Source organism: Cupressus sempervirens, chromosome 1 (genome assembly GCF_028749045.1).
Source record: "Cupressus sempervirens isolate cs-2001-9-10 chromosome 1, ASM2874904v1, whole genome shotgun sequence".
NCBI lineage: Eukaryota > Viridiplantae > Streptophyta > Pinopsida > Cupressales > Cupressaceae > Cupressus > Cupressus sempervirens.
The window spans coordinates 882,303,322-882,315,904 of NC_143118.1; the positions used below are offsets into that span (position 1 = coordinate 882,303,322).

A 12,583-nucleotide genomic window follows, 5' to 3' on the forward strand; every position below is an offset into this window, starting at 1 on the left:
AGCATAGGGATGATCTTGTTGGTAAGGACTTGAATTCCACCATATTATTGGTATCCTCAGCTAGAGGTAGTGCTAACCTTACTATAATCCATCTGTTGCTAGAGTGGACGATGCATCCAACACCTGATGGACCGAGGTTTCCTTGGGAGACCCCATCAAAGTTTGACTTTATGAACCATTGGTTGGCTGAGACCGACTACAACTTTTTCTATCCCTACAACGTACTTTCCCTTCTTTGCCAATAAACTAGGGGACAATGAGTTAGAACCAATTTTTACATATAAGATCATCACATATGATGTAAAACATTGGAGAAGAATGTTAAACTAGATTCAATTCATAGTTTCTATGAGATATCATCACTCCTTTTGTAAGCAAACCATCACAAGCACCAAATGGGGTTTGGTTGTCCATCACCATGGCTGCAATCACTAGAGGGAAAGCATGTTCTGATAACAGGTGGGGCAAGTGGAATCGGGCTTGCAATTGCCAAAGAGGCTCTCTCTAAAGGATCATTCATCATTGTTTTAGCCAAAAGCTCCACTAAACTAGAGAAGGCAGAGAAAAATCTTGCCAAAGTTGGTGGTACCAAGAATAAACTATTAACCAAGGTTTTATCTCATTTCTTCATTTTAAGCTTATGTGAAAACCCAGAAATCTTGATGTCTGATCTGATTTTAAATTTCTGAATAGATTGCAGATGTGGGTGTTTATGAAATTTTGGCAAAGGCAATAAGGGAGTCTTTTGAATGGAGGGCTGTTGATGTGCTGGTTTGCAATGTAGGTGTGGCAAAAACTACACATCTGGGTGAGGGCAAGATTGAAGATATGCATGCCATCATTCAGACTAACTTGACAGGGGTTGTCAATACTCTTCATGTTGGGATTCCTTTGATGAAGCAGAGGTCAAATCCCCAAACAACCATGTCAATCATTCTCATGAATTCACTATCAGTAATGGTATGGTATTGCTAATACTAACTGTTTGCTTTATCCCTTTTTAAAATCTTATGTTTTACAATAATGTTTTCTTGGGTTGTGCTATTCTTTTGCAGTATCCTTTATATGGAAATTTTGTGTATGGTGCAACCAATATTAAAAGGACTTATACTTAAACGATATATTTTAAACCCCAAGAGACAAAAATAGAACACGAAAACTCGATTTCAAGAGAAACTGATAGAATTAAAAATGCAACAGCATAGGGTTGAAGAATGCCCAAAAGGGTATCCAAAACCACTCTCAAAAAGATCGGATCACAAAGAAAAGTGCCCGCTTAGGTTTTTACAAAAATTCGTGCGACACTTCTTACTAAGAGAGGGCAACACTTCTCCTTAAGGCGTGCGACACTCTTCCAGTATTGTATGACATTTCTCAAGAAGGCGTGCGACACTTTACAGTCTCGCACGATATTTCTCAAGAAGGCATGTGACACTTTTCCAGTGTCGTACAACATTTCTGAAGAAGGCGTGTGACACTTTACAATGGCGTACGACATAGTTTGTATGGGCGTGTGATACATTTTTATGTCGCACAATGCTAAACAAATGTCACCCATAGAAACATGAAAACACTCCCGGAAGAAAAAAGGACCAAAATGGAGCAAAGAACCTCCACACCAGGGAGTACCGGATCCACAAAGGCTCGAGGAATGAACACTCGAGTGCAAGAACGACACAGAATGAAGAACATCAAACCATCTAAACTACAGCAGCAAGGAACACACTAAATATAAATAGTGCAGAGAACAAAAGAAACATTGCAATGTACATAAATACATCTTAGAAACAAAACAACCAAACTAAGTACGCGGTTCCTCCCAACCGTCAATAGCATCATAAGACCATTGTGGGTCCTAGCCATCCCCCGTGCGTAACAGCCCAAGCCACTGAGCAAATCATCAGTACTGTCATAATAGGGACATCACTACTAAAACATGCACAATAACAACATAAGAAAATCTAACATGCTAGTGATAACGCATAAGATAATCCTACAGTAGATAACATCACCTATCACATGCTAATAGCAGTAAGCAATAGATATACTACTAAAACAAATCACATCATCTAATCATATGCTAAACATCATAATAAGGGAATATGTCAAATAAAATAACATCATCTAAACATGATATACAAGCATCCCAATAAAAGCATAAATCACAAGAAAGCATACTCCGGAACCTGAAGTACCAAGTGAAAACATCTAGCAATGATCGCACTAGGACAAAAGATCATCTCTGTACACCGATCCCTAGTAGTGGTGAAGGTAGCTACGCCTCCCAACCACATGGCACTCGTAGGTCCACACCCGCTATGCTGATGGAGATAATGATCCAACCAAAAACACACAAAAGAACATCCATGGCTAACACTCATGCCAAACAGTATGATGGCTACAACCAAGAACCTAAGATAATGCAAGGAGTATAGGTCCTGGTTAGACACTCAATAGGCTACTATGTAGGGGCTAACATCTTGGAGATTCGCTTGGCATCAAAAGCCCAAGCTCAGATCATGTGTCCTCAAACTTAAATGGGTGCTCACACATTGTGTCCTCGAACTTAATCGGGTGCTCACACATTATGTCCTCAAACTTAATCGGGTGCTCACACATTTTACTTATCTTAAGTTTTATTAACAATCACAAATTTTATTTAGTTATCACTTGCTTAAAACTTCTTATCCTCTGTCAACCTCCAGTGCCATGAACACCGAGCTGCAAGAGAGAAGCCCCCTCCAGATGCTACCCTACCCTACCCATGCTCATCCTACAACAAGTGCCCGTGGGCATGCATACTCCCATCCTAACCCCAATGATCATAAGTTTTGGCAAATTCACAAAAGATCGGGCCTCGCAAGTCACCCAACAAATGTACGTGCATGTACTCGTGTGTGGCGCACCACCATCATGAAGATCATAACACAAGGACAGGAATGAGAACACAATGCAAAAAAAACACCCAATTGAAAGCAACATGGGAAGGACAGATTCTACACGAATCCCAAAGCCAATAAAATCATACATCATGAAATCACTCAACCGACCTCAATCTGAGAGTATGGATTCTACACGAATCCCAATGATGTAACAAGACCAAACATCATGAACTCACTCAACCGGCCTCAATCCGAGAGTATGGATTCTACACGAATCGTAGTGTTCATGAAACAAAAGCAAAGGTTTAAATGAAATTATAACAGGAAACAAATCACTCAACCAAACACAAAGTCGGGAGTACGGATGCAACATGCATCCCAATGCAACATAAAAGTGCAATAGTATTCTAACTGATATCCAAATGGATCATCCAGGTCCACGACCCACATTGTGCCAAGAAAACTCGAGAAAACAAGGTGGCATGCAAAACGAGGTAAAAACCCCAAAAATTTGGAAAACTTCAAAATTAAAACCCATTTGGCCCTTGGGTTCAAAAACCCCAAAAATCCAAAAATAAATGGAATCGGACACCATATGCAAAAACGGCCAGCATAACGGCGTAAAATTCCAAACCGTCATCCCAACAAATAGGAAAATGTTCATACCTACCCAACCCGGTAGAACTAACATACAGAAATGGAGGGGAACACTAGTTCTCAGCCTGCAAACAAACGGCTACCAAAAATAGAAGCTAAAATGGAGCAGAAAGAAAAAAATAGGAAAGCCCTACCTCACAGCCAAAAGGGCAAAATGAAAATCCGAACAATAAAATAAAATGCCCGCAGAAGTGGCTGAAAATTGTGGCAATCCAAAGTTTCCCCGAACTGGATCCAATGAGCTCAACCTCGCGACGATCCCACGCCCATAGCTCCCACAACGAACAAAATAGTAAATCCTCATAAAGAGGATTTTGGGTTTTACTCTCCAACTTTCCAATTTGAAAGTGAGAAGTGAGGAATTAAATTCCTCTTTGGATACTTATTCACTTTTCGGGTGAATAATCGATTAGGGCATTTAACTAGCCAATCTAGTTAAACCCCGAATCGACCCAAATGAAAATAGGCTATTCCTATAAATAGGAATTCATCTATGGCAAAGCTGCCAGAAATTAAAATAAATCAATTAAAAAGCCCAAAAACCCAAAAACACAGAAATCACCTTAAACAACTTTCGCGACAATGCGAACCTCTAAATGCATAGACACGCTTACTAGTCTAATCACATAATGCAATGAGTTCGGATTTAATAATCATCAAAAGGTTTAAATTAAAAATTTTAATAAAGGATACATCAACCATACAAGGATGACATTGGTAAAATATGAAAGGTTGAATCACTAACTCCATGTGCCACTTCTAGGGATATAAATCCTGCACACTAAACAACACGATCAAGTACAATTGCATATAATAACATAGCCAAAGAAATAAATGCATTAAATCACCTAATTTAACCATTTATTTAATTATATTAAAATAATCTATTTACATCACTCACGTTCACATAAAGCATAACAATGTAGGAATGAAGTAAATAACCATAGCATTAAATCCATCACATAACAAAATCAGAGGTATGTCCAAATACCAGATAACTAGATATCATCATAAAACACACTGTCATCTCAAAATGGCATTATCATGCAATATGATTAACTGAACAACATAGTAGTCTAATATCTATGATACTGGAATCAAAGAGTAACATTTGACCCTCAGGTCATCTCAAATGTAAAACATAACATGAGTAACAAATATTTCTCTAATTAGAAATATAACAAGGTAAATGTCCACAACACATAACCAAATAATCTCACATGAACAATCCATTTAATTACTTACGCATTTAATAATGATTTTTTACTCTGCATTAAAAAGGCATTTAAAATACAAAAACAACCATAGTCATAAACATGACTAACCATTGCTACAGGAACCTAGTCTAGTGTAGCATGGTAAAAAGTACACAATGCAATCTCTGCACACATCTCAGGGTAATCATGGAACAACCTCATGATACCACATCAATCCTGGAAACCACTGGCACAAACCTCAGTGAACCAAAAATCACATCATAATCTCAAAGATCAATCAAAAGCATAAACAAAGCAACTAATACAAAAACATAAATCCAAACACCTCAGTGGTGTAGACCACTCAGGGTCACAATCATGATCCATCACAACAAAAGATCATCAAGGTCACATCCATCAGGATGACTTACAAAAGTCAAATGGGAGAGGCACTACATCACTTCTAGTGATCTACTCTATTAGGAGTATGAAGGACTATTAAGTCTACCTTGTGAAAGGATTTTACAATACAATATAGCATGTGCTTTGTTAAGAGATTCAACGAAGAACTGTTAGGTCTACTTGGTCAAAGGATTTGACTAATGCACTTGTTAGAATGAATCAGTAGGTTGATCTTTTCTTTGCATCATTATTTTCTGGTGTAAATCCTTTGAAGCTTGTAATCATGTAACTGTGATAGATAAGTCTCTACTTTTCTCTTTATATTGCTATGAAGCTTGTGTACACAGTATAAATGCATATTAATGAAACTTTAATGTAGAATGCAAATAGACTTACAACGAACTAGACTAAACCAAAGAAATTTTTATCAAAATGTAAATTTTATGAGTGTCTCATGTTTCCCTAGCTACAACTGCTAAGAAAGCTCTCAGACTAGCATCTTAATGACAATTCTAGAATGGGAGTATGCTTAGAATGTAGATCTACAAGAATGCATACAAGATCTATGACTAGAATGTAGATTATATGAAGATAACAACCTTTAGAATGCCATGACAATGAACATACAATGAGCTAATATGTAATAAATGATGCTAAATGACATAAAGACAATTCTAAAATGCTATGAATTTTCTAGAATGATAATGCTAAAATGATAACTCAGAGTGTGCCTATAGTGCAAATGCCTAAAACTTGGGTCCTTCAGCTCTTGGATTTCCCTCCTATTTATAGGATTTCAGAAGGGGTTGGGGTAAGAATCAAGATTTTTACCTTTGATTGGTGTATGAAAGTGAAACTAAAAATATCTCATAAGAGACCAGGAGGAAGAATCCAATAGACTTGATTTTGAGGATAAATGGGGATATTTCTAATTCTTTTAAATGAAAAGGGGAGATTTTCTCTTTTGTGCGGATAGTTGGTTTAATAAATATTTATTTATTTCCAACACTTTGTCTTTTTCTTCCCCCCTTTTTGAATTTCATTTTATGAATTTGAGTTGTTTTTCTCCTCTTTTAAAGTTGATTTAGGTCTTGTCGATTTGATAGATAATTAATGGCCTGATGTGATTTTGATTTGAAAGTTTGTTGTGTACTTCTAATTTTCTCCTCAATTTGCACTAATTGATCAGAATTGTATTATTCAAGTCTTCCAATTTTTTGGTGTCTATAAATGCCCCTCTTTGAGCTAATATGCAAAGCATATTAGTTCAAAGACTATCTTGATTTTTTGATTTTAGGTCAAATTATGATGATTGAAATGATGTCTAATCGATGACATTTTGATGTTTCAAGGTTGATACTATTGATGACTTGATGTTCAATCATCGATGGTTTTATGTCATGATTGTCATTGATTCTGCTGATTGATGTTGCGATGTTTTTACTTGGATACCCTTGTTTTGGTTAATTCAATGTTTGAAATTTTGGTTGGGGTAGAAAGTTTTTTATTTTATTTTTCAGAAAAATATGATGCCCCAGCTTGGATATCCTGGTTTTATATGGATATATTGCACCCTTAGAAATGAAATTGGAAAAAAAATAAAATTGTGAAAAATAGGAGGTTCCAATTTTATTTCTAAAATATTGGGTAATTGACGGATAAAGGTGGTCAAGTTGATCTAGTGCAATACCCAATTTGCAAAAGGGAGCAAAAAGAGTCCAATGTTGGGCAAATAGGGTGAAAAGGTGATATAAATGCCCCTTAGGAGGGTTAAATAGGTCAACAAGCATTTTACCCTTGTCATTTTCACTCTCTCATTTGACATTTGGCATGTTGGAGCTCTGGGCTAGTGAGGATGGTGGCCTTTGTGAGAGCATAGACTCAAGAGGGATCATAGGTACAAGCATCTAGTGGACTACGATGCCTCAATAGGTCATTGAGATCCTCCATTTTTGAGATTTTTGCATTTGTACCTATTTTTTTAGAATTTTGCACAAATTTTTATGGTAAATGTGGTAGCTTGGATCTTTTAGCACATTTACCTTGTCTTTTAGCACTTTAAAAATCTTTTAGTGCATTTGAATGATCTTTTAGTGCATTCGTAGGATGAAACAATGCATTCAAAAACCTAGTTTTGAGGCCAATTAGTGCATATAGGGAAAATGTAACACATTTAGTTGTTCTAGTAGCGCATATACATATTTTAGTGCATCCGACTGGTCTTATAGCACATGTGTCTGATATTTCAATGCATTTGTGTAGAATAGTGCTTCCACCCAGTAGAATAATGCATATGATCATTTTAATAGTTCATAGACATATGATAGCACATATGATGTGGAAAAGAGCACCGCTGAATGTTAAAGTAGCACATCTGCATGTTTTAACGCATTTAATTAATTTGGTAGTGCATATGTCCTAGGAAATAGCACAAATGATTATTGAAGTGTGAAAACTGAGTGTAGGGCCTTAGTTGAGCATAAGATAATGCAAAAGGCTAGCTTCTAGGGTTGTCAACCAAGGATCATCAGAATGAGCGAACCATAGGGATCAAGTATTCTGAAGTGATGTTGTAGGATTAGTATAGATAATAGATAGGGAAAAAGTGATGTCCCAGCTTAGGATATAGAGTGGGGAAAATAAACTAGTCTAACTCAGGATAGAGAGGGATGATTAATAGGTCCAAGATAGAACCAATAGCTAAGTAGCTAGAGTTAGATAATAGATTTATGTATGATGATCATGTGGGATGAAAACTAATGTTGTTTTTTGTTTGATAAAAAATAGATACATGGGCGAAAACTCATGGTACGAGGACTATATCCGTGGCCTTTAGAGGCAGTAGGCTAATTATCGAGTGCAAACTACTAGGTGATAGACATATGTGGGTTTACTCATTTACTATAGATGCCTTAGTTCTGAGTGAACAGGGGGCTATTGATAGCTATGGCTGAGTGGTGGCACTCAGACCACAATACCTTTCATTTGATGATGGGGGAGATGATAGTGACTCTCAAGGATGTATACTAGATATTTGGGATCCCAACAGTAGGGGATTTGGTGTATTATGGTCAAACTGTCGATGGTACTACTTTTTGACACTTCTTTGGGGATGACAGCATATCATGGTTTTAGATGCTACAATATGAGGCATTTCATATAGTTTTGGCTAGTTTGATAGGAGGATTTTGTTTCTAGATTGACAATGGTGAGGATGGCCAGTTGGATGGGGCTGATTGATACAGGATATGCTTGATTAGCCATAGAGATTTGCATGAGGCAGTTACATTTTAGCCCATTTATATCATGATTTACATCAGGTTGTGTATTCAAGAGCCTCATTGCTATTAGCAGGGTTGAATTTTCTATAGGTATGGACATGGGAGCATTTATGAATTATGCATCTGGTGTGTGTGCAATAGTGGTTGTAGGGTATGCCATACATGTATACTTATTCTGGTGTGATCATGCAACCTCATTTGGGTAAGAAAAAGTATTAGCAGTGGATTTCGGATGACATTGATGAGGTTGTGTGAAGACCTTACCAATTCACAAAACCATAGGCTGAGGATGATGATGAGATGGTGTATTTCTTTTGTCTAAGGTATTTGTTTGGTTGGATACTTGCAGTGATAGAGAGGTTTTGTTTTAGGTAGGTGGTGAGACAGTTTGGTTGGTGGCAGGGCATGCCACAAGGGTCAGCACATTATGCTCAGGTGCATTTAGAGAGAGTGGTGTGGGGTCTAACTTTGGAGTATGAGGCTTTTCTGGAGCCCTTTATTCATATGATAGACACACCACAGCCATGGGCATTGTGGAATGGGGTGGAAAATGAAGGGATGGAGGGGATTATGCATGGTGGTTTTGGGAGCATCCCTTCCCTAGATACACATATTTGGCTGAGCCTATTCTAGGGATTGATGAGCCATTGAGTGGGGGAGAGACGAGTATGATGAGGGTGGTCTAGGGAGAGGCCAAGGGAGATGGCATGCCAGAGTCTAGTAGTTGAGAGGTGTGGTCAGAGTACGAGCAAGGTGTGGCTAAGTAGGCATGTTACTATCTCAGAGGGGTGTGGCATGAGGTCTAGTGCAGGGACTAGTAGGTACAAGGAGGTTTGGAGGGATCCAAGGCTATGGTGGTGCGATGGTGAGAGGAGGGATGGTTGGTGGGGTAAGATTTGGGCAGTGAGACAAAGGTGTTGAACAGGGTGGGGGAGAGCAAGTGAGTGCCAGGTTGCCTAAGGATGTGCAATTTTTATGGTGATAGAGGCCACGAGTGCAAATGCACCTATTGGGGATCTATAGTACACAAAGCCATAGGTACAACAAGTGCCACTAGATGTGTAACTGCCACCAGAGAAGCCAAGGGATCAACTAATTTGGAGGCTAGGACGAGTGTCATGGAGGCTCATATGGGTGAGGTGCTAAGTACATTACAGGCATTTATAGTAGCAGTAACATTGAGGCCACCACTACCACCATTGAGGACAAATGGGGGTATTGACTAGTTAGATAGTCGATGTTGCACCAACGACAAATGCAACAGGGCAAGTGCCTTGAGAGGATATGAGTGCCCCCAGTGAGTAGGGACCATTGGATTAGGCACCTGCATATGGATGAGTCGATATTATGTGTTGTGATTGCATTCCTAATTATGTATGATTATTCTTTTGATGTGCATTTGATACTCACTTGGTTGATCCTTGGATGTTCATGTGGATAGATATTGTGATTTACTGATGTTCATGCTGTTTTGATCTATTGGATGTTCTCATTGATGCAATTTATCTAATATTCATGTGGATTTCGGCCTATGGATGTATTGTTTGATTGTTGTTTTTTCTTTAGGAGATATCTGAGCTTATTGATGTTTAGATGTGTGCACTTGTTATATCATGGACTCATGTATGCATGTGATGGTTTGATCTGACGGATATGGTAGTAGTAGATGTTGATGTATATATATGTGAATGATTAATGTAACATGAAATATGGATAATGATTAAACTAAATGACATGGAAATAATGATGTAATGAGAAGATGATGTGATAATATGAGTGTAATGACATGAAATGAAAGTGGGATTGGACTTACTATTGCGAAAGAGGCTCTCTCTCAAGGAGCATTCATCACAATTGTAGACATAAGCTCCACTAATTTGGAGAAGGGAGAACAATATCTTGTCAAAGTTGGTGATAAAAACAAAAGTTTAACCAAGGTTGCAGATGTGGGTTTCTATGAAACATTGGCAAAGGCAATAAATGAGTCCTTTGAATGGAGGGTTGTTGATGTCTTGATCTGCAATGTAGGTGTGGCAAAAGATGCATTTCTAGATGAGTGTAGGATTGAAGATGTTCATAACATTATTCCAACCAACTCAACAAGGGTTGTCAATACTGTGCATGTTGGGATTCCATTGATGAAGAAGAGGAGTCCCCAAACACCCATGTACATTGTTCTCATGAATTCTTTGGAAGGAATGGTATGTTATCAATGTTTCTTTTAATAAATTATCCTTGTTAATTGAATGTCTTAGTTATGTGAAGTTAGCTTATAGATTATGCACCATCTAGTTAATAAATTAATCTATAAAAAAATTGTTGTTTTGATAATGTTATATCTTTTTTACAGTACCTTTGGTATGCTAATTTAGTATATAGTGCAACCAAATATTATTTAAAGGGACTTGGAGAAAATCTAAAGCTTGAATTGATACCTTATAACATTCAAATTAGTACAATCTTTCTAGGATTTGTGGAAACCCCTTTGCTTGATCATTTTAAGTAATCTAATTTAGCTTAATAAGATTAAACTTTATAAATTTTAAATTATATAAAAATAGAGAAGCTTTTGTTATCTAGATTATGTTTGACTTATAAGATTTATGTATATTTAATTCATAATTATAAATATTATATTTTCAATTCTATTAGTGAATACAATATTTGTCATATTACTAGGAAGATTTCAACTATGTAGTTTTTGAATCAAATTCATTGACCTAAGTTTTAGTTTTGTCAACCTATATTTCATGAGAATAAATTAGAGATTTGCACTCATTTCATTAGGTCATATACTTAGAGAGGTGAAGTATCGAGACTTCGAGGTCACCCATCTCAATATTGCTCCAATTCAAATGGGCCCCCTTTCTTGCAGAGTTTAACCAAGCATAAAACTTTATAGTTAAGCACGCATGAGCTAGAGTAGTACTAGAATGAGTGAGCTTGGAGAGTCCGATGAGAGATGGATTTTATTTTAATATTTAATTGTTCAACATGTTCAACATGAACATTTAAGATAAACATTATATATATAACTTAAAAAAAAAAAAAATTCTATAACAATTATTTCAATAGTTTTTAAACAACTACTTTTATTTTTTATACTAACAGTTGAAAAGTTCCCACTTGAATATTTTTACAAACATTTTTAAAAAATAAATTTGTACATATATTTCTTTGAGGTTTTAGAAAAGTATCTTAAACATGCTAGCAGTCAAATGATTATCTAATTGAAAACTAGTGTTCAATCATCTTTTATCATGTTCATTAATGTATTCTTAAGTCATTATTACCTAATTTTGTTCCTATATTTCTAATTTATATAGGTGGCTTGGAAGATGATAGAAATATCTTATAGATTGTTAAGGCCACAACTTTCTATAATCGAAGAAAAGTAGAGAAACCAAACTATGTTGCAAAATGAACATTAGAAGAAATAAAGAATGAAACATTTCTTTTCACGAGAAAATTCATTAGCCTTTCATTATTGACATTATCTCATGGACCTATACCTAGAGACTCATTTGGAAGGGCTTTGGTTGAATTGATATTATATATTCCTCTAAGACTCTTTGACTTTTTCACCTCTACTTAAACTTATAATACTATAAAATATATCTATAATAAGAGATTTTAGAAGGATTTACTCACAAAAGACAAATCTCATATTTATATATTTATTAATGTAAGAAAAATATTGTTATTTTTTAAATTTATAAATAATTTCAATGGTGAAATTATATATTATGGACTTTTAAAAAAAAATTAGTATCATTTTAATTCTCTTTGTTGGAGGAGTTCTCTAAAGGAAAATAATACTCATGGGATGCCATAATTCTAAATGATGTATCTAAGTAGGATGTCTAAGGTTCTATAGACCAAAAAATTGTAATAATGATCTAACATATAAATGATCGGTCTAAGTAGCCCAATATAAACCCTCATGGTCAAATTGGTCAAATAGTCCATGGTAGAATAGGATTTGATGTTTCTAAGGACTTTGAATATTTTAGACTCATAATGCATCTATTGGACACGTTTACAAAATGTTTCGATGCAATATAAAAAATAGTACAAAATGTTGTCACAATTGATAATATTTTGTCAATAGTTCAGCTTTTTACAAAACCAAGTAACTACCCATCTTCAATGGTTGAGAGTTTCA

General features: G+C 36.1%; 1 pseudogene; it reads left to right on the top strand.

Annotated features, from left to right (window-relative positions):
- The first annotated feature begins 395 nt into the window (after positions 1 to 395).
- LOC149580649 (3-dehydrosphinganine reductase TSC10A-like) lies at positions 396 to 12,013 on the top strand (annotated as a pseudogene).
- Positions 12,014 to 12,583: the final 570 nt, after the last annotated feature.